Source organism: Toxorhynchites rutilus, chromosome 3, assembly GCF_029784135.1.
Source record: "Toxorhynchites rutilus septentrionalis strain SRP chromosome 3, ASM2978413v1, whole genome shotgun sequence".
Taxonomy (NCBI): Eukaryota; Metazoa; Arthropoda; class Insecta; order Diptera; family Culicidae; genus Toxorhynchites; species Toxorhynchites rutilus.
Genome location: NC_073746.1, coordinates 226,943,337 through 226,968,118, shown reverse-complemented (window position 1 = coordinate 226,968,118; position 24,782 = coordinate 226,943,337). Strand labels below are relative to the sequence as shown.

General features: G+C 37.2%; 1 long non-coding RNA gene and 1 pseudogene across 1 annotated transcript; both read right to left on the bottom strand.

The window, feature by feature from the left end:
- Positions 1-11,629: 11,629 nt before the first annotated feature.
- On the bottom strand, positions 11,630-12,415 carry LOC129773980 (uncharacterized; annotated as a pseudogene).
- Positions 12,416-14,263: 1,848 nt separating this feature from the next.
- LOC129776081 (uncharacterized) lies at positions 14,264-24,268 on the bottom strand. The gene is made up of 3 exons (XR_008743053.1): positions 23,622-24,268; positions 23,245-23,303; positions 14,264-14,464 (listed from the first exon to the last, which is right to left on the bottom strand). It is a non-coding gene; the product is annotated as an uncharacterized LOC129776081 (long non-coding RNA).
- Between the last annotated feature and the right edge of the window lie 514 nt (positions 24,269-24,782).

The window sequence follows — 24,782 nt, the reverse complement described above, 5'->3', positions numbered from 1 at the left end:
GTCTACCAAAAAAGGTTATATTAAAACTGACAAAGGTGCGCGTAGCAGTTACGTAACACACAACGTCACTATTGGCCCTTTTTTACGGCGATAATTTTTTACGATGAAATGAGTCCTTTCTTCTATCTTTCGAATAGAGTAATTGGTTATTCCTGAATACTAAAGACTGCAGTCGAAAAACATTTTGGGATCTTGAAAATGTTTTCGTACTTTTGCAATAGTTTATTGACGGTAGTGCATCTTTCCAATTAGAAAGAATCAATATCAATATCAAAATATCAGTAAAATTGAATGATAATTAGAAATTAGATGGATAATTTTTTTAATAATAACAACAATTAAAAAATCTGAAAGTAACAAACTAGAATAGAGATACATTGGCAAAGGTGCCAACAGGTAATCAACTATTGATAATTGTGATAATTGATACTAAACAAGTTGCATCAGAACAAGTTTTTGTTACGCAAAATCACTGTGCCACAAATTCGTTCAAATATGTGTGCCGCTATTAGATGTATTCAGCAATGGAAATAACCCAGAAACATTCCACTATTTATGGAGCATAACCCAGGCTCTCAGAAAAAAAACAAGTATACTAAAGCTGCAAATCAAGATACAAGTTTTACTGGACAAAAATTATTATCATATTTTTATTTGTATTCATAAATTGGTTATTTCCGATACGTCATGTCATACTTTTATGTATGTCTTGCCAAAAATTTTCCGTTGCGTTAGATGAAATAGAATGAAAACCGACCCGCAATATCCTGTTTCTGATTCTGTTCCAAACATATGGGATGCCATAAATACTGAATACCGAGGGTTCGGTTTCAGCCATAACTCTTCCTGTCCCCCCAAATATTCTGCGGATTTGCGTATGTGGGATCGGAGATGATACGAAAATTATGTGTTTGAATGAACACAAACCGTAACCCACCAGGAGGACACCCGAGTGCAAAAGATTTCTGCTCATTTTCCCTTTCCTCTTTTTCTGACAGAAGTTATTACGATTCCATTAGAGTATCTGTCGTAAAACTTAATCTGAAAAGGATCTCCAGTATTTTTCCTCGTATATATATCAGTGGGTGAAAATCTGTGTGTTGGCTTGATTTTCCCATTCTTTTGTGGGTGAAAAAAGCTCTTCTTATGCACAGATATAAATAGTGAAGAGGGGTTTTCTCCTCTATTCCGGTAAATAACTGTTCGGGACAGATGAGATTGGTGGGTGAAAGGCAAATTATGGCCTTTTTAGATGTTTTCTTTTTTGCCACCGAGGCTACCTACATTATCAATTATAGATAAGCTGCAGAAGAGAAAGAAAAATTATAATTGAATGCGAATGAATACGAATAAATTCGAAAACGAGTGGTATCACTTTCAAGAAAATCTTGTGTTTGTTGAATATTTGTGAACGTTCTCGAATCCTTCATACGTTCCTATTGCAACGCTTTGGGCCCGAAAGTTTTGAACACGCGAAGAAAATACTTCGGATTTGGCCTCCGTATCTATTGCATTTATTGCTTTTATTGCACTCATGAACCACACCAACTTGTAGAAAAAAGGAGTTCTACCATACAATGTGGAAGTCGCCAACAAACTAGTATTTTTAGGGAATACCTATAGAGCAATTCCACGCCAACTCATCCGAGAAACAGCCCATTTCGATTCAACCCTCTCCGATATTTTTGTAACTTTAATCATATGGTGACAGTTACCTAAAATCAGAATTTTCATTATCAGGTGATCAATTTTAATTACGACTGATTTTTTTTAAAGAGCGTATTCAGAATCATTGAACTTTTCCGCAAAAAATCAAAAATCAATAAATTATTTAGGAAAAAATAACATTCCAAATAAACCGTTAAAAGAATTTACTCACAAATTGAATTTAATATTAGAAATGTTTATGATTATTATGTACCCTTACTGAATAACTATAATGTAATGATTTCTTTAAAAAAATATTCTTGGAATTTTTTTTTAGTTCAACAAAATTTGACGTGTCGGACTCACAAAAATATTGATTTCAATTTGTTTTAATTTTCATACAGATATATATTTTTTTAATTTCAATACTTTACGAAATTATTCCCATTTAGGAAAAGTAACAAAAAAAAAATAGAACCTACATGTGATTTTAGATGAAAAATTACATAGAACCTTTTATCCTACGTTCTACGTTAATACTTTTTAAGTGTAACGATTTCATTGTGATTAAACATGATAATAACAATACAGATAATGTACTAAAACAGCCATTCCATGCTAAACTGATATATTGATTCTTAGATATTCGTTAGAATTGATGGTTTTGTCCCTCATCGCAAAATATTAGACCCATTTCTTTCATTATGCTGCCCATTTCAATTTTATAGTGGTCCGAAAAATCTTTTTTTCCCATTTTCCAAGAATGACTTTTTTATAAAATTCATAACGTTCACACTACTAAACCGATTCATATGATCGACGTATCAAATTAATTCCAATGAGTCCCGATTTTCGGCCAAAAATTTTTTTTCGAGAGAACACCATATCTCGACGTTTTATGCATTTTTAAGTAATCTGGCGTCGAAAAAAAATTCGATTTTATGAATTTCCTTTACACACCCTTGAAAGATTTTCGAGGATCAAAATATCAAAACATTGAGGCACCCCTAAATCTTGTTGATTAAGCTGAAAATTTGTACAGGTCATTTTTTGGGCCAATAAACAAAATGTGCATGGTTGGTTCTTTAAATTTGATAATTATTTTTTTCCATGCCTTCATTGCCTCTCAGGCTAAGTCCCAAAAGGTAGATTTTCGGCCAATTTTTTTTTTCGAGATAACACCAGATCTCGACGTTTCATGCATTTTTAAATTATTTGACATCGAAAAAAAATTTAATTTTCTAAATTTTCTCTACTCCCCCTTGGAAGATTTTCAAGGATCAAAAAAAAACATTGAGCGCTTTGAGGCACCCCTAAATCATGTCCGATTGAGCTGAAACTTTACACAGGTAATTTTTTTGGGCCAATAATCAAAATGTACATGGTCGGTTTTTGAAATTTGGCATGACTATTTTCGCTGCCACCCTAATATATATATAACGCCATCCCTGTTATAGTGCTTTTTTGCAAAGTTCTCGATCAAAGATATTTTGTTATTGTATTTTTAGAATCTTAGAACGGTTACCTATCATTTGGTTCCGGTTGAGCAATTGAATTAGAGGGCTATGCATAAAGTGTTGGTTTATTTCGTTATTTTGAGGTGAAAATAAATATAACAACACTTTGAAAATAAGTATTTATTCACTTTATCTCCAGTCTAAAATCGAAACAAATGTAATTAGGCGTCGTGCACAAATTACGTAACGCTAAAAATTCGGATTTTGGACCCCCTCCCTCCCCTACGTAACGCAATTTCCTATCTCTAATACACAGAAAGTAACGCAACCTCAACCCACCCCACCCTCCTTTATCGCGTTATGTAATTTGTGCCCGACGCCTTAGTAGTGTGTTGCTTCGCCTTTCTTCACAATAACCTCTTGCAGCCTCCTTGGCATAGACTGAATGAGGGATTTTACCGTGTTCGGAGTAATTTTAGCCCACTCGTTGATTATAGTTTTTTTTCAGCTGCCCAGCAGTTTCAAATTTCTTGCCCTGTGCAAATACATTTGCTGACAAAATTCCCCAAGCATTCTCAATGGGATTCAAGTCCGGACTACACGGTGGCCAATCAAGAACAGGAATGTTATGGGCCGTTAGAAAGTTTTTGGTGTTACTTGTTGCATGACATGAAGCGTTATCTTGCTGAAAAATAGCATTTTCGTCCATAACGTCTTCCATAAAAGGAATCAAAACCTCCTCCAGCAGTTTGCAGTACTTCTCGGAATTCATTCTTGTTGATATGAAGCAGATTGGAGTTTTCCCAGCGTCACTGATGCCTGTCCAAACCATTACGGTTCCTCCTCCGAAGTTGCGAGATTCTCTTGTTGGTTTTTTCTTCCGTTTATCTTGCCAACAGTCAGCAGAACCGTCAGGACCGTCCAAATTAAACTTTTTCTCATCGCTGAAAACCACTCTAGACCACTCTTCATCCCAGAATTGGAATTTCTCGGCGAAATTCAGTCGTGCCTTCTTCTGCCAAGGAAGTAGTCGCGGTACAAGTACGGATTTCCTGTACGAAAGGTTAGCGTCGGAGCTTAGAACTTAACGGATACGACGACTGGTTACTGGAATATTCATTTCAGCTTTTATTTTTGCTGATGAAAGTTTAGACTGAACAACGAGGCGCTTGATATGTCGTTTGTCCCTATCTGTTAAGCGAGGACGTCGTCCGGGACGCTTCTTTGTGACGTACTGAGCACCCAACCGGATATAGTTTGCCACGGCATCTCTGCTCCTTCCAATTCTACGCGCTATCTCGCGGAGAGAAAATCCTTCCTCCTTCAAAACATCGATTTCACCACGCTCCTTCTCCGTTGAAATCGTTCCCTTCGGCATGGTCCTTGAAAATTGGAAAAATATATTACTTAACATGTGCCTATGGTTTTTTCAATTTGCTAACAACCTTTAATTGACTTGACTCCCAGTTATTTTCGAATTACACTAACGTTAAGCGTAAGTAAACGTGCTAAGCTAAGTAAACGACATGGTGGCGTTATATATATTTCCATCTCAAAATACACAAAACAAGTGCTCTTTGCTCACACACACAGTTAAAGCTCAAAGGGTTTCCATTATTTGGCTGTGTATACTAGTGTGCGTACAATAATAAACCTACGGAATTGACAGTTACACTGATGCAAAAGCTAACATCCAAAATGATTGTGGCGTTATATATATTTCCACCGGTGTATAGATGTATTAGAGATAGAGGACGCTATATTTTTTAATGTTTTTTGTTGGAACTTAGGTCTTATTACATAACATATTCAAAAATCAGAGATGTAATTTTTATCGTTTTTGAGTTATAGGTTTTCAAAGTTAACATGTTTCTGGTCTTTTTTCACTATACCTATGGCACTACCATGCGCCATGCTACCATACACATTGATTTATAGTGACTGTACCATGGTTACTTTATCAATACTCATTAAAATTTCTAATACTAGACTATCATGTTATACACTGAGACTTGAATCAATTTCGATGATTCAGTTCATGAGTAGGATTTTTCAATGGTGTTATGAATAGTTTATTTATTTTCCAACAATTTTTCCCTACATCATATTTTAACCCTAGTTTGGGTTTTGAGCTTTGATTTTGGAAAACAGCCCTAACACTCCTGTTCTCGCGCGAAAATCGTGCGCACAGACTGTGCACGTCTCTGTAATATTGCTATTGTGTATTTTTAGGCGTTATTGGTATTCATTCAAAGAAAAAAATAAAATTGAATGAAAAAACTCCAGAAAATATGTTTTCTTGTACTTCATTCAGTTTTCATAGTCATTTAATTCAGCCACCTCATTCATTTTCTGTCTGTCAGACCTATGTGCGAGTATAGGAAAGTTAATCAAAATTTATTTTAACTGCCACCATATATTTATTCAGGTTTAAAAAAAATCGGAGAAGTATGGGGTATCGGCTGATTTGGCGTAGAATTGCTCTATAGTGAAATTCGGTTCGTTTTTTTTTTGCGTAAAATTGTGGGGCACCTAGTACATTCAATTTTGATATCAAACTTTAATTATATGGTCCCAAACGAATTTTTACAATTTTTAGCTTCTGAAAAAGGAGACAGGGCTTAAATGTAATGTTGTATTGAATTTTATAATGAACATACCAAAATTACTCATTTGCCAACCCGATATATTCTCGTTTTTGATTAATGATGTTTAATGCTCGTGAAGTTTATGAATATTTTCCCGTTCGGCCTGGGCGATTTTTCGTCAAAGAAATTACTTCCGACTTGCACTGTGCTCACGCGCATTCTAGAGCTTGCCACTCCAGAATACATTCAAGGCGTATTATCCGGCATAGAAATCTCAATTTAGTACTACTAATAAAAATGACGCAAGTAATACTATGTTGAGAAGGCAAAAGTTCCACTGGGAACGTTAGTGCCACCCAAGAAGAAGAAGAAGAAGTATCTAATTGAAGCGTTCGCTTTCAGTTATCATTCAATTATTCGTCTGTATATGTCGCGATTTATGACTGGAATTTCATGATACTGAAGATAACGCTAGAGTTTCGAAGGCTCCGTCATTAAACCTATTGAACGTCATTAGACGGCAGCATAATTCCCAGTAAGTTAATTATTGTTTCCATTATTTTGAGTTCACTTTTTACGGAAACAAGCGGATTGCTTCCGCCAGGGCCGCTCAGTCGTCGGTTTAAGACAAATTAAATTCATAATCCTCTTTCTTGTCGAGATCGCAAGTTTAATGAAAATTTAATGCGCCTTTCTGCGTCGATGGCGCGTTTTTGTTACCGAGATGAATTGGCGGGCAGCCAAATATGAAAAGCGTAACTAGATGGAATGAATTGGGACATTTGCACGGTTTATGAACAAGAGAACGAGATTGAATTTAGTGTGTTTCTGCTGGCGTCTGGCAGGCATTTATTTCACAATGATACTAGAAAGGTGACTTAAATATATATGAACAACAGTAACGTTCGTCTGTATCAATTTAATTTTACAAATAACTACCAATCACCTTGTAAACTTTCCTCTTTGATGAAAACCGCGGTATCGAATTTCAAAGGCTTCACTCATCGGATCAGTCCTCCGAAGCCATGCACAATCTGTCCAGTTCGTGTTTATTGTTTCAATGAACTGTGGAATCGCTGTGTGCATAATTTTTTTCCGAATTCACGGAAAGCTGCATGAAATCAAAATTTGTTAAATGCACACGCATATTTAAAAAGATTGTAAATTCAATTATAAATTGAAACACTTTCACTCGCTGTTCCTCTCTCTATCTTCGTTTCCCAACCGTGCTGTACCGAAAAATGTAAATTAATATGCATAGGAGCACAAAATTTACCACTGAACAAATACGCCATAAATTTGTGTAGTACTTGCAGTAGCGCTGGATGGCTGACTGGAGATATTTGTGGCGTGATGCAGAAGCACACAAAAGTCATTCCCCAGAGCCCCAGAGATGTCGTACCTAAAGTTGTTGTTTCCATAGTTGTGTCTCGATGCTCATATTCATACCGTACTTATTTTGCAATGTTATAATTCTGCGCTTTCTTCGTTAGGGAAGGTACGAGGGAGTCAAAAAAGTCGTCATCCACGACATATGAGGGGTGGTCCAGCAGAAAGGCGTTAATGGATTATGCATCAATCGACAACATCTTAGATCTTAAAAGATAAACCTAATCGACGGTTGAAAACAAAATTTATCAAATTCATTGTATCATTGTAGCAAAACGTACATCCCTAGTGACCATCCAGCCATTGCACACATTTTCACCCTTTGGAGTAGCCCTACAGTGGCGCAAATCCGAAAGGTTTCGAGATCGCTGGGGCTGCTGGACGAATCCATCCATGATAGTGGCAAAAGGCTGTGGGGTCGCTGCACGAATGGAATCATACGAAATGCATTTCGTTTCTAAAATTGTAAATATGTGCAGAAAAAAAAACAGAAGCAACGAAAAGTGAGATCTCCCAACTGGCGGGCGAGGAGTAGCAGGGTAGTCACGACAAATATGCACTTACAAAAAGTACACAAACACACTTACACACTGTGACTGCACAGCCATACATATCTGTTGGATACAATTTCGCTTAGTGTTTTTCTGAAATTCAAATACCACATCGCAAAACGAATACGAATGAATATAAACGCAAATAAAATACAACGTGATAGTTTTATGAATTACATAAAATATATTTCTGCGGAGGAGTGCTTGCTGAACACACAAGTAGCTACTAAGTAAATGGAATGGTGAAAACCTTAGGGAAATATGATTATTTTGGATTGGCGCTTGACTTGCATAAAACTGGATAATTGGGCAGCTACAGGGCCATGATGGAATATGGCAGAAAAAGTTATTTTTGGGACTATGCCAGTTTAGTTATGGGTAAGCGCATGGAAAAATGTTTTTCTCGTTTGTAACATATGAAACTATGGGGGTGCTCCCTTGGTCGAGTGATTAGCGTCATAACTAACATGCCGGGTGTTCGGGTTCGATTCCCGTTCTGGTCGGGGGAATTTTTCGTCAAAGAAATTTCCTCCGACTTGCACTGTGATCACGCGTATTCTAGAGCTTGCCACTCAGAATGCATTCAAGGCGTGTTATTCGGCATAGAAATCTCAACTAAGTACTAATAAAAATGACGCAAGTAATACTACGTTGAGACGGCGAAGTTCCTCTAGGAACGTTAGTGCCATTGAAGAAGAAGAACATATGACATTTTAAATTAAAGGCCCATGCGATTTTTTCGCATTGATTTTTTTCATGCATTTTATCATTCTTCTAATTTTATACCAATTTTCACGAAACTGTGGAGAGAAATTCGATGTCTATCTGGGTTTTAAGGGTATTCTAGTTTAGAAACACGAATTTTGGACGTTTTTTCGAGCTCCGTAAAAATAAAACAAAGAATATTTTTACTATCCATTATATCATTATTTGTTCATCTATCTTTTGACAATAAAACAAAAAACAGAGAAAAAATATTCATAACTAGAATAGTTAAGAGCTGATGAAGTGAGAGGGTTCAAAAAAAAAGTTGTACCATGGCGTACACGACTCCAGCCCTTCTGGTTATCTGAAACAAAAAAATTCAACAGATTCTAAATCAGTAAAGATGTCGCTATCTTAATTATTTTTTAGAGGTTCATGCGATAGACAGATGCCTGCAGATTGTATCCATATAATTTCGACATCAATCGGTTCAGTAGAACTTGAGATATCATGTACGCATTGTGATAGCCGTAACAGGTTAGATTCCGTATCACTAAAATAGCTCTAACTCGGTAAATAATATGATTTTCGTTAAGTCCTTCCTAGGGCATATTCTTGAATGCCTAAACTATAGAAATATGTAGGAAAAAAAATTATTTTTTTTTCAAATTTCTAGACTATAATACTCCCTTAAGACAGAGAAAATTATTCTGAAATACAAAAGTAAACGCGTATTTTTGAACTTGTACCACAGTTACAATCAAGATGCGTTATTTGGCATCAAAATCTCAAACGGATTAAGGGTCTTATGATTATGAATTACAGCATAGTTTTGTGGTGACCCCAGGAGAAAGTGCTATTTTGAATAGTGATCTGTTCACTGGATTGTATAATATTTATCCGAAACTAGTCCATTCGAGATACTTTAACACATTGACCCGAAGGTAAAAATATCCTAATTTCGTAAAACGGGTAAATTCAAATGGTAAAATTGAAAAAAATGTTATTAACCTTAGCTTTATTTCATAAAAACGTGACCTGTTTTCTCTTTTGGTGCCCTTACGGAAAGACGTAGTCCTACGTCAAAGTTTTGCGGGAGACTTCGCCATTTGATTTATAGGAATTGTATTTACACCAATATAAGCCCACCATTTCTTTGTGTATTGCTCTATAAGATTGAATGACTAGTTTTATATATTAATCCGATTTAACTCCTATTTTTGTATGCATATATTTAACGTGGATGTATAGGTGACATTATAAGATATGAGCTAAATTAATTAGTAAATAAGACTTTTGTTGAAGTGTAGTCATCCAGTTTAAGCAACCCTATGTTTATTTGTACCGACTACCAACCTTAGACCCCTAGCAACCTAGTTTGTTATTTTGTTTAAATGTTCACTTCACTAGTTTCACTCCTCAAGACTAGTCGTCTTTATTTCAAGCTTCCTGAAATCTTCCAAATCGTTACCACTCAAGAGGTTATGTGTACTTCAAGCAAGGATTCGGTGCACGGAATACCCCAGGTCCTGGATTTCACAACTGGAGTTTCCGGGTACGGATGTTCCTGGACGCGCAAGGAGTGGTCAAGACGTTGACAGATGATCCCCCAGCGGACACTGCGGAGGCCGCGGTGCAGACGAAATTTGACGAGAAGGACAGAAAAGCGAAGTCACTGTTGATCGGTTTCCTTGGCGATGACTGCCTGGAAATCGTTCGAGATAAAACTTCTGCGAAAAAAAATGTGCCAAGCTCTCGAAAATTTCTTTGCTAAGAAGTCTCTGGTGAAGCAGAACCTGGTTCGGAAGCAGATTGGACGGTTGAGGATGAAGGAAGGCGATTCCATGCGTGGTCATCTGGTGGTTTTCGAAGACCTGATTCGGCAGCTCAAACAGGCAGGCGGAGAGTTAGCTGAAGCGGATTTGATCGTGACGCTGTTTGGGACACTTCCGGAAGTTTTTGATCCGTTAATCACGGCGCTCGAAAACCTAGGCGACGAAGATTTGAAATTCGATACCGTCAAGCAGCGGCTCCTGGCAGAGGAGATGGAGCAGCGTGACCGGCACAATGATGTGGTGGAGAAGTCAACGGCGTTCAACGGCGAAAAAGGTAAAATTAAACCGAAACCGTTCAAAGGCAAGTGCCACAAATGCGGCCGGAAGGGACACATGCAGAAAAATTGCCGCCAGAGGAACAACGGTGAGGCCAACGTAGCTTCAGGAAGCGGTTCTGTGAGCTTTATGGTCAACCGTGAAAAATCAGGCCGGCGGCAGAGCGAAAAGGTCACCTTCAAGTTGGACTCTGGATCAAGCGACCATTTGATTAATGATGCCACGGTATTTTCGTCGTCTTCAAGACTGGCTGAGCCGATCGTTATTCAAGTTGCCAAGGACGGCAAAACACTCGTGGCGAGAACGAAGGGCGTGATCGATGGCTGCAGCAACAAAGGTGTTCGGGTAAATATCTACGAGGTGCTGTATATCCCCGACCTACGGGATAACCTGATGTCCGTTAAACGACTGGCAATTGCTGGAATTTCGGTGCTGTTTGATGGTCGTCAAGCAGTGTTACGGAAGGAGAACCAAGTGATTGCCACGGCCCATTTGAAGGGCAGTCTGTACGAGCTGGAAATCAACGTGGATCCACCGGCAGCAAACATGTGCGATGCAGAGGCGAGCGGATTGTGGCATTGTCGACTTGGCCATCTCAATGAAAAGGCGATGGCAAAACTGGTGCAGCACAACATGGTGAATGGCATCAACGTGAAACCAAAGGCCATTGAGTTCTGGATCTCTGAAAATCGAACCTATCAAGACCGAAGATCAGATAGCGGATATATTTACCAAGCCGTTGAAGTCTACCCGTCTACGGTCAAACCTAGGATTAACTGTTTGAGAGGGGGTGTTGAAGTGTAGTCATCCAGTCTAAGCAACCCTATGTTTATTTGTACCGACTACCAATCTTAGACCCCTAGCAACCTAGTTTGTTATTTTGTTTAAATGTTCACTTCACTAGTTTCACTCCTCAAGACTAGTCGTCTTTATTTCAAGCTTCCTGAAATCTTCCAAATCGTTACCACTCAAGAACTTTTGCTCATATAGCGATCAAAAATAGCTTGGTTGCATAAGTTGGGGGTTACTTTTGACATAGTCATTTAAAATTTAAAAATCACCTCAATTACATACGATAATGATAAATAAACATTTTTTGAAACAAGGAATTATGGATTGCTAAACATCTGTGCATTTTAACGAATTTTTAAAAATCAAATTTGTTATTATATCAAGGTATTTCACAACGATATGATTTTGGGCTTTAGTCCCCTTTTACCAGGTGTCTGAGATGTGGATTTCGAATCACGTTTTGGAATTTCACCAGGAAAAACACTTTTTCCAGGAGAAACCTTCAATCTTTTCTTCGGTTGAGGCCCAACTGAACAGCCGATCACGCCGTTACGATGTTCCTTCAGAAATTGTTTGAATGAGTCTCCTATCAACTCAGGCTTGAAACTATCAGATTTACTGAAGTTCCTCACATTTTCAAAGTACTTTAAGCCACGCTTACAGATAGCAGGCTTCTTACCCGGATCATTTGACAAATTCGTCTCGTCGTAATTAAAAATATTGGAAGCCGGAACACCTTCCAGAGATTCCTTCAAGTTGGCCATGTACTCTGCGATTATTTCACGTGTTATTGCTGCGCGGTTTAGCTTTATATTATGTGCAAAACCTTTGCTCAGTTGCTGGTGATCGCGAAGGAATCGTGCCACCCAGTCCCGTGAAGATTTGTTATTTACGAAAGTTGGCACTTTTCTTTCCTGCTTTGTCAAATGAATTCGAACTATTTCCCGCAGAGCATCGGTTCTAGCGGAGAAGCCCCACTCGGACAAGCTGCTGAGATGATCCGAAAACGATAATTCTTCCGTCTCAGTAGAAACTTTCTGATGTCCAGACTGTTTCTGGTGCGATTCGCATATCTTGTTGTATATTGTTTGTCAGCTGCAATTGAGTTGCCTTGCGGCTGATAAGCTTTTCACTGTAAACGTACTATTGTGGATCTCTTGTGTAAGATCATGCATTTTTTTTCAATAAAATAAATGAAGTATTTGGTGAAAAATTGAAAGTTTCATTTTTTCATTCAATATTTTTTTCTCGCTGCACTCGAAATATTGTTCTGATTTTTGCACAACCAAAGGTGCAATGAAGTGAGCTTACAAGACTGCGGCAAATAGTGTGTTTGGGATTAACGGGTAGTGGCAACTATATTGCCACCAATTGTTTTTCAACAGTTTCAATAGTTATTTTTTTTATCAATGGTAAATATGTAAGGATTATGTTCTCTGAAGTTGGAGTCCATTCGTTGCACGGCTTTATAAAGAGTAAAAGACGTCGGCGTCTTCAATTTGCGTGCTACTTCATCTCCCTTGTTGCATCTTTGGCGGCTCAGGGTTGGTATTTTCGCTTTTGATACATTTGGGGTGGTTGTCGAATTGCAACACTGTGTTGATTACGGTTGCAGATCAATATTCAAACGCAGAAAACGTCAGGTAGTTAATCGTGACAAGCCTCAGCGTGGAACAGCATGAAATGGACACATTGTTGTGAACTACGCCTCTCCAGTTGCAGTACTGTCAACAGCGTAATTCATCACGTTGAATCTACAAAACGTATGCCAAATTCCAAACCTGTTCCTATTTCTGTTTAATCGTAATCCTTCATGACTATTTAGCATCAGAACGTTCGAAGCACTACACACGTTGTGGTAATAACTAAGACATGTCTTTACAGCAATATGACTTATTTAGAATTCGCTATCTATTGTTTCATCTTCCGATGTTATCGAAACGCATCCACTAGTCAACACGAACGTGGTGGTCAAGGCATCATCCTAATGCAAATCAGTATCACTAAAAAACTTTGAAAGTTTGGGACAAATAGGTGTGTGTAAAAATCTTCATGGAGAGTTCGTTTGTGTTTGTGACATAGACCTGCCGCCAAATAGTGATTTAATTCGAAATAAACTGTATCCGGAATCGGAATCGGATTTGGACACAGTTATTGCTCTGGGTCAGTGTTGTCACATTTAAATCTGTACCAGAGGGGTTCAACATCTTTCTCATCTGTACTTTTTCTTCAAAAAATCTGTACCATCGAAAATATTCATTGTAGAAAAAATATATGTTATTAGAATGAAAAACAAATAACTTATTTACTTCAAATGATGAATTTCATGCCAACTCGACTGGCCGTTGGCAGCACCATTTCAGATAGCAGTGAAACGTTGTGGGTGTAAAGACATTCAAGCAACTTTGCATGCTTGAAATACTCGAAAAATAATTAGACAACTTTTTGGAAAAAAAACAATTTTTTTTTAATTTTTTACAAAAATTTATAACATAAAAATTGTGATACCTACAAAATTAATGTCATATGATGAAATGTAGGAAATTGTTTGAATTTTCACAAAAAAATAACAAAAATTTTTTGGAAAAAAAATTCGCTGACAAAAAAGTTATTTTTAAAATTAAAATTCATTTTTCTCAAAAACGCAAATTTCCTAGCCGTGTTCAAATCAATTCGAAACATAAATCGGCTTTTTAGTCATTCATCAAAAGCCGTAAACGCAGTGGATGGATTCCACTCGAAATACCGCAAACCTGCAAATCTTTTTGTAGATTTTTTTCAATGATCGGATCGCAGCAAGACGAAGTACTGACTCATTTCTCCTGATCATTCAGTCTTCAATTAGCTCGACGTGCCAAAAGGAGCCATCATTGATAATCTCCCACCAATCCCAACGTACTTAGACAGTGACCAGGTATGCTTTAAGAGTCCTCGCGGTAGTGTTAATAAATAGCGTGAAAAATTGGCTGAATTTGTTTGGATTTTTTTATTTTTGTAAATTAATTATTTATTTGTTTTACACGATTTCATATATTTTTCCTATATATTCACAATGAAAAATATGATTTACCAACGTTTCTCTACTGCAGTCTAATACGGCTGATTTAAAACCCAGCATCGTATGCCTTGTTGACTGCGTCCATAAATAATAGCTCCGCCATTGAAACATTGATGGATGCATGACACTGCTTCCATTCTCCAGAAAGGTCCCGAGGTATCCAGACCTGGAAAAACAAAAGAGTATTAACATTCTTAAAAGGAAAACACAGACAAATCTGAACGAAAAGTATAAATCACCTAAACGTTACCATTGAGCTTCCAATCATATTCGTACACTTCACAACTCCTTAGTGTTCCAATTTACTTTCTATTTCACACCTAACAGTATGCAATCCGACATGTTTCTGTTTAAATTCGAGGAAAACTTTCATATTATAGGAAAAATCATCAGTAGCGATTAATAAACTTGAATCGTTCATGTAACTTTATGATAACTAATTTCCAGGAGGGGCACCTATTTGTTCGAAATTCAAAGAAAAAACATGAAAATGTTGTTAGAAAAACTATTTCCCTCTAAAAAAATAAATTTTCCGATGTATGGGTGACTCTTTGGAAGTTGTATGGGCTATTCAAATCTATTTTTTAAGAATTTTATAAAAACATGTTTTCGAGAAAAATGAATTTTAATTTTCAATGAACTTTTCTTGATATGTTTTTATGAATACATGAATATTTTTTGAGAATTTGAAAAAAAATGTTTTTGAAAAAAATGAATTTTGATTTTTAAAATGTTTTTTTTCAGCGAATTTTTTTTTCAAAAAAATCTGGTATTTTTTATGAAAACTTAAACAATTTCCCACATTTCATCTTTGTTTAGAATTTTTTAGGTATTATACTTTTTGAGTTATAATTTTTTGCAAAAAAATTTAAAAAAATACACTCACAACGTTTCGCTGCTATCTGAGATGGTGCTGCGAACTCCTAAGACGAGTTAGCATGAAATTCGCCGATAGCGGCATTTTTACTGATTCAGAATCTGTTTGATTTTTTTGTTTAGGATAATCAGAAGGGCTGGAATCGCTAGGATTGGGCGATCTTTATAAAAAGATCGATCTTGTCGTATCGATTCTTCAAACGGCAAAGGGATCGATCCACTGATTAAATCGGTACCAAAGTATCGAACTTTGTCGAATTGATCTTTTAAAAATCACAAGATTTTTTTTCCAATTGATCTGATTATTCTATAGGAGTGTTGTGTTTTCTTTAGACATGGAATACAAATTTCATATTTCTATTAAACATCAAAAGCATTTTGTTTTGTACCTCAGCATGAAGGCCACGAAAAAAATTAAAGTTTAGGATAAATACATTTTACAGGGCATTCTTTTTGTGACGACTCCATGTTTTATTAAGCATTACTTTAGCACAACTGTAAATTCAACAACTGATAACTGTCCGTAACTCAGCTGACAACGGCTCAATGAAAGCCAGTCGTGCCATAAGTTTGTCTAAATGACAATTCTTGATTTTGGCGCCAGTTCCTAAGAATAGCCTTTCGCCTGGAATTGATGTCAACATGTAGTTCAGTGATCCTATGAGCCACTGGTGACAGCAAATCCTCTCAGTTGCTGCTGATAGTTCTGTCTCGGTCAGCATTTTTACAGAATTAAATCGTAGAGGAAACGAATCAAATGTTGACATTATGTTTAAAAAATTTGTTAGATGGTTTTTCTAAGATCGAAAAAATCGATCGAAAAGATCGATCCAAAAAAATCGGAAATCGGAATTGAAAAGATCGATCTTCGATCTACGCCATTGCACACCTTTTTTTGAACTCCTTCACTTCATCAGCTTGTAACTATTTTAATCATGAATGTTTTTTCTGTTCATTTTTTGTTTCATTATTGAATGATAGATGAACAAGTAATGATATAATGAATAGTAAAAATATGCTTTGTTTTATTTTTTCTGAGCTCGAAAGAACGTCCGAAATTCGTACCTCTACACTAGCATACCCCCTTAAATAATTATGAAGCAAAATGTGGAGGTCGGAACCACTTGGATGCCAGCTCAGGTTCACCCCGACATTTTCTAAATAACAACATGTCTTGTAATAACAGCAACAAGCAGATTCAATTTAAATAACTTGTTCTAATGAGCAGATTATATGTCCTCAAAATTTCCTTGTTTGCAATTTTCGCAACTTAAACAAGCATTTTTTGGTTTTTGAGGCAATGAAAACGTAAAATTAACGTTAAAACGCTAGAATGAAGGGAGGAGGAAAAGGGTCACGATACAACCATATTGTCAGCATTGTGACACATTTCATTTGACCCTATTGAAAATTCTGTAGGTAGCACAGAGATGCGGAGGTTGAGAGGATCAGGACCACCGGTCGGATTAGGACCGCGTTCCGCTACATATTTAGCAAGGTTAATTTAATTTATAATTTTTAATTGAAAAGTGTGTTTATTTCACCTGAAAATTCATTACCATTTTCGTTCGTGGTCCATTGGTGTGACCACCAAGCACAATGCAGCCAAAATGAACAGAGGAATATTGTGCAATTGTCAAACAAATGCTAATGAAGCATTTATACTTTGAACTCAACAAGTCCATTAAAACTCTTCATACCATTTCAGAAGTTTAAATGAGTTTACTTTGCCGCACGCTAGCCGAAAACAAGAAGCCGGGTAAATGAATCGCGTACACGTTGCGTACAAAATTTTCGCGACGAGCGAAAACGTAACCTAATGCGCAACATGCATTGTAATGCAATTCATTATATCGTCGCTATTCAAATTTACACGCCGAGGCAAGCAGCATCAAAAGCCAGAAGTTTACAAAAACGGTTCCTTTGTATTCCCGTGCGATAATTTAGTTCAGCGTGTTGAAAAGCCGTACCCAAACCGGTGTGAGTCGTACCCGGAGCAAGGAAACGACTTCCACGGATGTGTTTCTCCAGGCGTAATCTTTCCGTTTTGCAGCACTTGCAGCTTCCGCAGAAGACGTTATGCATTCACCGCATTTTGTATTTGTAGACGAGATGAATAATGAAGTGTGGTTTTCGCATCGTGTGACCTTTGCTGGCAACCCGTAGAAGTGGTTTGCATGCGATGAGATAAGATGGACGTGTCCTCGGCGTAGTCGATATGGTCTTAATTAGTTTAGTCAGTGTAATAGAGTACGCAAAAACAACCTTTTCTGTAGCATCTGATCTCACGTATCGTTAGCACAGAAATAGCGACTGCAACCTTATTCATAGTAGCAATATAGTTGCGAAACCTACGGCATTCCTTTCAATTGAATTTTAGACACATTCTTACAAGGAATATGTTATTTTCGTTTCTGCGGCTGCCGTTGAAGATAGTTGCTTCCCAAGAATATGAGTTGTTCTGGAAATTTCGCCTTCTTAATCACAGGAACGACTTATACGATTTTATTGAGTTTTCTACTCCAAATTATCGGCAGACATTGATGGAGCAAAACAATGCACCGTATCGAGTAATTTGGAATAATTATAAAGATATAATTTCCCAATTATTTGGCCAGCAATTATTATCTTTCAACATGTTCGTTTTCTTCGCCACCATTGCGTGTTACCAATTATAACACTATTATAACGGTTCACAACCAGGTCGTTTCTCATGGCACAAAGGTTAAAGGTTCATACAATTAATTCGAATCTTGCGTATTTAACCTCTATTTCATGTGCATTAGGTGTTGTTACAGTTATTATTGGCCAAGGCGTGCTCGAGTCTGAACAATGGCCAATTTTGAAAACACCGACTGTTCATTCTTCATTTGCGTCAAAGTTACGTCGGACAATTTTTCCACGCTCGCGCTTTAGGGGTTGGCATCTTTGTCTGGAATAAAAACAAATTCGGAGTGGCATAAGATCGTGTGGGAGAAAAAAGGATGCTCTGTACGTATAAGCGTACGTATAGCAAGACGCAAGCAAACTAGAGAATTATGATGTGTTAATTCTCGTTTGACTTTTGGCCCGTCTGACGCTCGACACTGTTATGCCCCCTTTGTACTCCGACCGAACACAAATTATGATTACCCCAGTTTGCTCATTCTGGCATAGAGATCTCGATTTTCTGCTGATATGTCTATTAGTGAGCATGAGCAACTATGCCTACGGGACCCATTGCAAGCGGATAAATAGGAAGAGAAACGATTCAGTTTCGCACTTCCCCGTCACGAGATTTATGACTGAGAAAGTGAAAGGAATCATAATTTGGGAATTTGTTGACTCAGTCGGGCCTCACATCAATATGCGGTTGTTGATCTTGATTCGCGTAATTTTACGCGCTCGTGGTTTGTTTGTGTTTGGGGTTGACTCAACGGCAGCTCCAATTGACCTCTTTCCCACTCGTAACCGGCGATTGTGTAATAGCGCGAGATATAAACCCGTACTTCGCTGCACCTGTGGGGAATACGTTATTGAAGGTAAACATTTTTGTCGTGAATCGCTCCACTGGGGAGCAAGCAAGCATAAGTATATGCATCAATCGTTTGGTCGTGAATTCTGAAAAGTATTCGTTACGAAGCTTAGCAAGAAAATATATGCATTCTGGAAGCAAAAATTGCAAACATGTGAGCGCTCATAGGAATGAATGAAGCAAACGATATAAGCAATATTGTATGCATCGCGAATAACATATTAGAGCAAACATTACAAGCACGTAGCATCCTTCCGTGCAACAGAACGAATTGTACTGTGACCGCATAGGGGTGTGCATCGGATAAAGGTTTTCTTCCAGAACAATTTATATTAGTGTTTATTCTCAGTAAAATATATAGGCCGTTTTGCTATTTTTTATTTATTTATTTATTATGTATATGTATCGATCAGGAAATTCACGAGAACGAATGTCTAGAAAACATCTTCTGCATTTCCTCAAGCAACACGATGGTTTGTTTTACTGTTTTGGTCGAACTCGGCCCCCTGCTATTACGAAACAAAGACCATGGGCTATGGTTTGTCACCAACAAAGTGCCCAAGAACAAGAACTTTCCAGACACGCTAGAACAGTTCGGCTGAAAAGTCCATAAGGTTGACGTCTAGATGGCGTCTCTTGCAAAAATCTATTTGACCAAGCACCATCTTCCAATGGATACGTGTCAAAATTTGACAGCAATCGGTCGACTGGTTCGTGAGTTACAGCATTGAAGTGAAGCAACTTTTGTTATTGTGAAAAAAAATGGAAAAATCACAAATCAATGAAAACGATGGCAAAATTGCATGAATTGGGCTTCGAATTGCTTCCGCATCCACCGTATTCTCCAGATCTGGCCCCAGCTACTATTTTCTGTTCGCAGACCTGAAGAGAATGCTCGCTGGCAGGTAATTTAAGACCGATGATGAAATGATTACCGAAACTGGAAAAACCGAAAGAGTACTATAAAAAGTGTATCGAAAAGTTGCAAGATCGCTATAATCGCTGTATCGCCCTCGAAGGCAATTATGTTGAATAATAATATTGAATTTTGAAAAAAAAAAAGTGTTACAGTGTTACATAATAAACTTTTCAGCCGAACTGTTATTTATCCTCAATAGAGAAATATTGGGTCATCGATCCATCGAGTGAAACCTGAAAAAGACCCAAATAAACTGTTTAAAGTGAAAAATAGTTCAAGACAAACATGCGTTCTGCGGCGAACAAAGTGGACGAGGGGTGGTACAGATGACATGACTTAAACAAAATTCGTGGTAATTTGGATTCGGTCAACCGGAAGATTAGCAGGGTATTTTTTAAAAGTATTTTTATACTAATTGAACTTCACAACGATTTTTTTTGCATTTTTGTTTGATCACAATTAATTTATCACTACTCTTTTTATTTTTGTTAGTTTTCTTATTCGTAATAGTTTTAATTCATTTCATTCTAAAGCATTTTCAATTTTGAGTGATCCGCGTCGTGTAATACAATAGATATATAGAATATAGCTTTCGCTTCAAACATGTTTCCATCAAGAATACGAAGCACAATAGCTAAATAGCGGTTGACATCAATCACGCTTAAAAAAATCGATGTTTTCATTTTTTTTACTATCTCCTCGTAATGATTTGCTGCGATTATCTCTCTAAGGATCGGTTTAATTTAGATTAAGTTAGGTTAGTGTAGGTTGAGATGCCTTCCTACTAACGATCATCATTTTAACCCCCATTTCACAAGAAATGCAGAAATAATTATTGTGTAAAAAGAAAATAGCCAGAAATTCGACAAGAAAGTAGTCACATATTGTAAAACATCCGAAAACAAACATTTTTTGCTTATTTGTAAATGTCAGTCCCGTCAGCGTTTTTCTAACGAAAAACTCAACGTCAGTCCCTAGGGACCGACACGGGCTCAACGTATTAAGCTACCTTAGAGATTTTGAAATGTTTCTTAGAAGTATCAATTCACGATGAACTGTAACAAATCCAATGCAGTTCAACGATTGGCATGGTCCTGTTCAAATTTAGCAACCGATGGCATTTTGCAAGAAATTTTCCAGTTAGAGAGCCGAGTTTTCAGTTCGATCTTAGATGCTGACAATATGTGTCGAGCTTGTCGAGCTTGAATTGCTTCAAAAAGTTCGGCTACTTCTTTAGACGATTTTGACCGCTCTTGAATTTATAGATGAAAGCGATCAATGCACTCCAACATTCCCACCCTATTTTCCTCCTCAATTGTTAGCCCGGGTCCGGAAGATCTTTCGTCTAGCTTGCTTTTCATATTCGGAATTCTCTTCCAAAAGCAAATTCGCTCTCGCGAGTTTTTAAACAAGCTTTTTGAATGGCTTTCGACTAGACTGCTCCTTTTAGCAATAAGAAAAAAATATCAGTGCATTGAGTCTGGTCACAACGTTGTCCAGATATTACCTTTTAGTTTGAAATTGTTCTGAGCTAGACCTACTTCACGTAGTACATTGTACCAGAAGAACAAATAACACAGAATTATGATCACCAGCTGCTGATAGAAGGATCTGCGCACTTGATCTATTATTGGAGTTCTTGGCAAGATCGCAAAAAAACTTCAATAGCTGTGATCAGCCCGTAGTTCGCATAAATTGGTTTCTCACCATTATAAAGAGCACTTTATCGAATTTGCGACAACCTTTTCACCATCACACCTGTGTGGCTCAGAAGCGTAGAGATGAGTTGAAACTGCGAAAAACGAGTACACAGATTCATCAGTTCTAAAAACTGTCAACTGTCACACGCTGTAGATTCTCAGTAAAAGCACGTTATTCTCATAAGTTCAAAGAGTAGTCGTTTTTCCAATCTGTTTATTTATTATATACTAGCTGACCCGGCGAACTTCGTCCCATCCAAAATAGATTTTTTTATTTGAATACTTTCAAACATCCACGTTTTCTTACTAAGTGAACGTTAATGAGTCCAATCACTGAACTCTTCATTGATTGATTACCCTTTGACCCTTTACAATTGTCTTTTACTATAAATTGTCAGTAATTCTACAAAAATTCGTCCTTATAATATAAAATTATTTTCAGACACAATTCTCGCTCAAGATTCTTCAAGCATTTGGAAATAACATGTTTCTCCGTTGCATGAAATACCTGTTTGATACAGAGAATATTACAGAATAAAGACAGCTCAAATCGGACCATTCCTTCCTCGGGTTTAGGGCACACCAACACATTTGGCCTTCCATTTTTGTTTATATATTATAGATAGAAAATATAGGAATGCGTTATTCCGTCTGAAAATCCTTTTCATCTTTCGAACAAAAAACAATTTCGTTAGCACCAACATCAAATGGACTAACAACGCTTAGTAATTTGTATAACATATGGGAAATCAATTTTCTGATTTTTCTCTCCGCTATATTGATCTACGGGAAGAGACGAATACAACGAAATATAGATGACTGAAATTGAACCATTCCTTCCTCGGGTTTTGCGCTTACCAACACATTTGGCTTTCCATTTTTATTTATAGATATAAGATATGAAAATGCGTTATTTCGCCTGAAAATCCATTTCCACTTACGAACAAAGATCAATTTCGATAACGCAAATATCGAATGGACTAACAACGCTTATTATGATGTAATTTTCGAACATGTGGGAATTCAATTTTCCGAATTTTCCGACCTTCCTTCAGTATTTTTTATTGGAAAAGAACGCTTCAGTTGGACCTGATGTCAACATCCAGTTTCGTGACAATTTTCATTGTTGGCCTAGCGAATGTGATGGTGTAAACATAACTTGTGAACATTTGTTTTGTAATGATCAAACTTCCAGAACTGAAGGAAATCGTTACTCAAATCAGCAATCTTTACCCTATTTAAAACAAAAAAAAAACAAGAGAGGTTCTATTACATGAGCTTTTCCACAGAGAAGTAATTCACTAAATATTACCGCCAATCACTGATGGGCGACGTTCATTCAAAATATTGAAAAACAAATTTTGAATTGTTTCATAATATACATATCATGGTCGCGGGTGTCACCCTATGAGGTTGACACACAGGTAGAAAATGAAAGCAATGTGCGTTATACCTATTTCAAGACATTGTTCAGCCAATTTCTCGAAGAATGTTCGTTGCTCTGAGAAACTTAGAATCATCATGTATATTCCGCTCCATCATGTTTGGTCCCCACACCGGTGGATACCGTGCGCCCTGAAGTTCAAAGGCGGTTTTATATTTGACAGATCGACATTTTTTAGCAGCTTCAGTAATTATTTTTATTTCTGCATCCGATTTATCAACAACATCCAGAATAGCGAGCTGCAGTTTATGGACAGCGCAACGAACCAGATTCAAATTCTCCTGCAACTCATCGCTCAATCGCCGTAAACTTGTGTTCTTCGTAATCACGTGCTATATCTTGATCTGTTTGCCTCATCTCTACATTTTTCTAGTGGCTCTTTTCAAACTTGAAATATTTAACAGTAGGCTTATTTATATGTAGGCTTATTTGCACCATTATCACAGATAATCGAGAATATTTGCTCGATGGTTATTTGGTAGTTCTGCATTACCTCCATAATTTTTGCCTTCAGGAAACCTGCTGTTTGTCGCTCCTTAACCTCGACTATTCCTGAAAGAAGATGAAGAAATGTATGCAAGGCAGTCAAGAACTGATATGCGTATCTGTGTGAGTGCGTGTGATTGCTCAAGCGAACGCGCTCTTATATTTCGGAAACCATTTGAGGGGCTTAGAATGCAAGGGGTGTAAGTGACTTGATCGATTTCTCTTCATCAACTTTTTCTTTAGTAGCTGAGAATGAGTTTGCAGCTAAGTTATGACCAAAAGAGAGAGAGAGAGTCGATGTAGAGAAATCGATCAAATCACTCACACCCCTTTCATTCTAAGCACTAAGCATTTGATTGTTTTCGACTCTTGTTTATGACTCACCCACTATTTCTCCGTTCATTGTGCCAGTATTCCTAATACGTGCCTATTACGGCGGCTTGTTGAATCCATTTTCAATGAGATAGGTCTACCTTTCACCTCCGCAACAATTTCCGCTTTCCCAAGTTTCGCTCCATCAGCCAAACATCCTTTTATAAATATTGTGTCCATTGGCAATGCTAGCACTGCTTTTAAGGGTTCGAGAAGTTGCTGCCTTCAAAGAGACAGGTTATGGTATGCAACAAGTTTGATCATGCATTCCGTTAGTCACTGCTGGTCAATCGCTGCTGGACGTTTTGTGACAACCTTTTCTTAAGCGGTTTTTGTCCCTGAATCAAGCCCGCAGCCGTCGACATTTTGTATGCCATGTACGGAAATGTCTTATAAAATTATTGATGTCCAGTTTAATCTGCATGTATTTGCATTTCCTTGCATCATCAATATCGCACAAATACAACAACCCGTCCTCACTACGTCTTATAAACTTCGCAGCTATTTTCGATAGTTTCCATCTTTTAGTTTCCTTTTTTTTGAACACGGTCTGCGAAGATCCATTTTGCTAAAACAAAACTTACAACTGAAAGCAGCAAGCGTCCTTTAATATGCGAAATGAAATTAAGTATAACCCGTTCGAGCAGTTTTAATCGTCAGTGAAAGCTTCTGTTTTCATACTTTTAAGAGAACGAAAGAGGAGAGAAACGAAACAGAAGAGTCAATGTTTCAGTATGCGTAGGGAATATTTCGTTTCCACTACATCCCGATACACTGAAACGAAACCACCGAACATGACTGTAGTGGAAGTGAGAGGAGTAGGTATGAAGTTCAATTCCATTCATAACCTTCGAAAATAACTAGCCCTGCTCACCAGAGCTAATCAAACGAAAACCTTGAAATCTATAAAAAATATAATCTTTGAAGTCTATAAAAAATATTATTTGTTTGGTACTCACCTGAGCTAATCAATAGAAAGCCTAAAGCCTTGAAATTTATCAAAAAAAACTAGACGACTTTTTGACAAGGGCCTAAGTTTTATTTTTTTAAATTTTTACAAAACATCGAACTCAAAAAAATGTTCATTAAAAATCATCAAACAAATTTCGAAAAAAAATATTCAAAAATCGAAGTTCATTTTTATCAATAAAGTTTAGTCCTTTCTAGAGTATA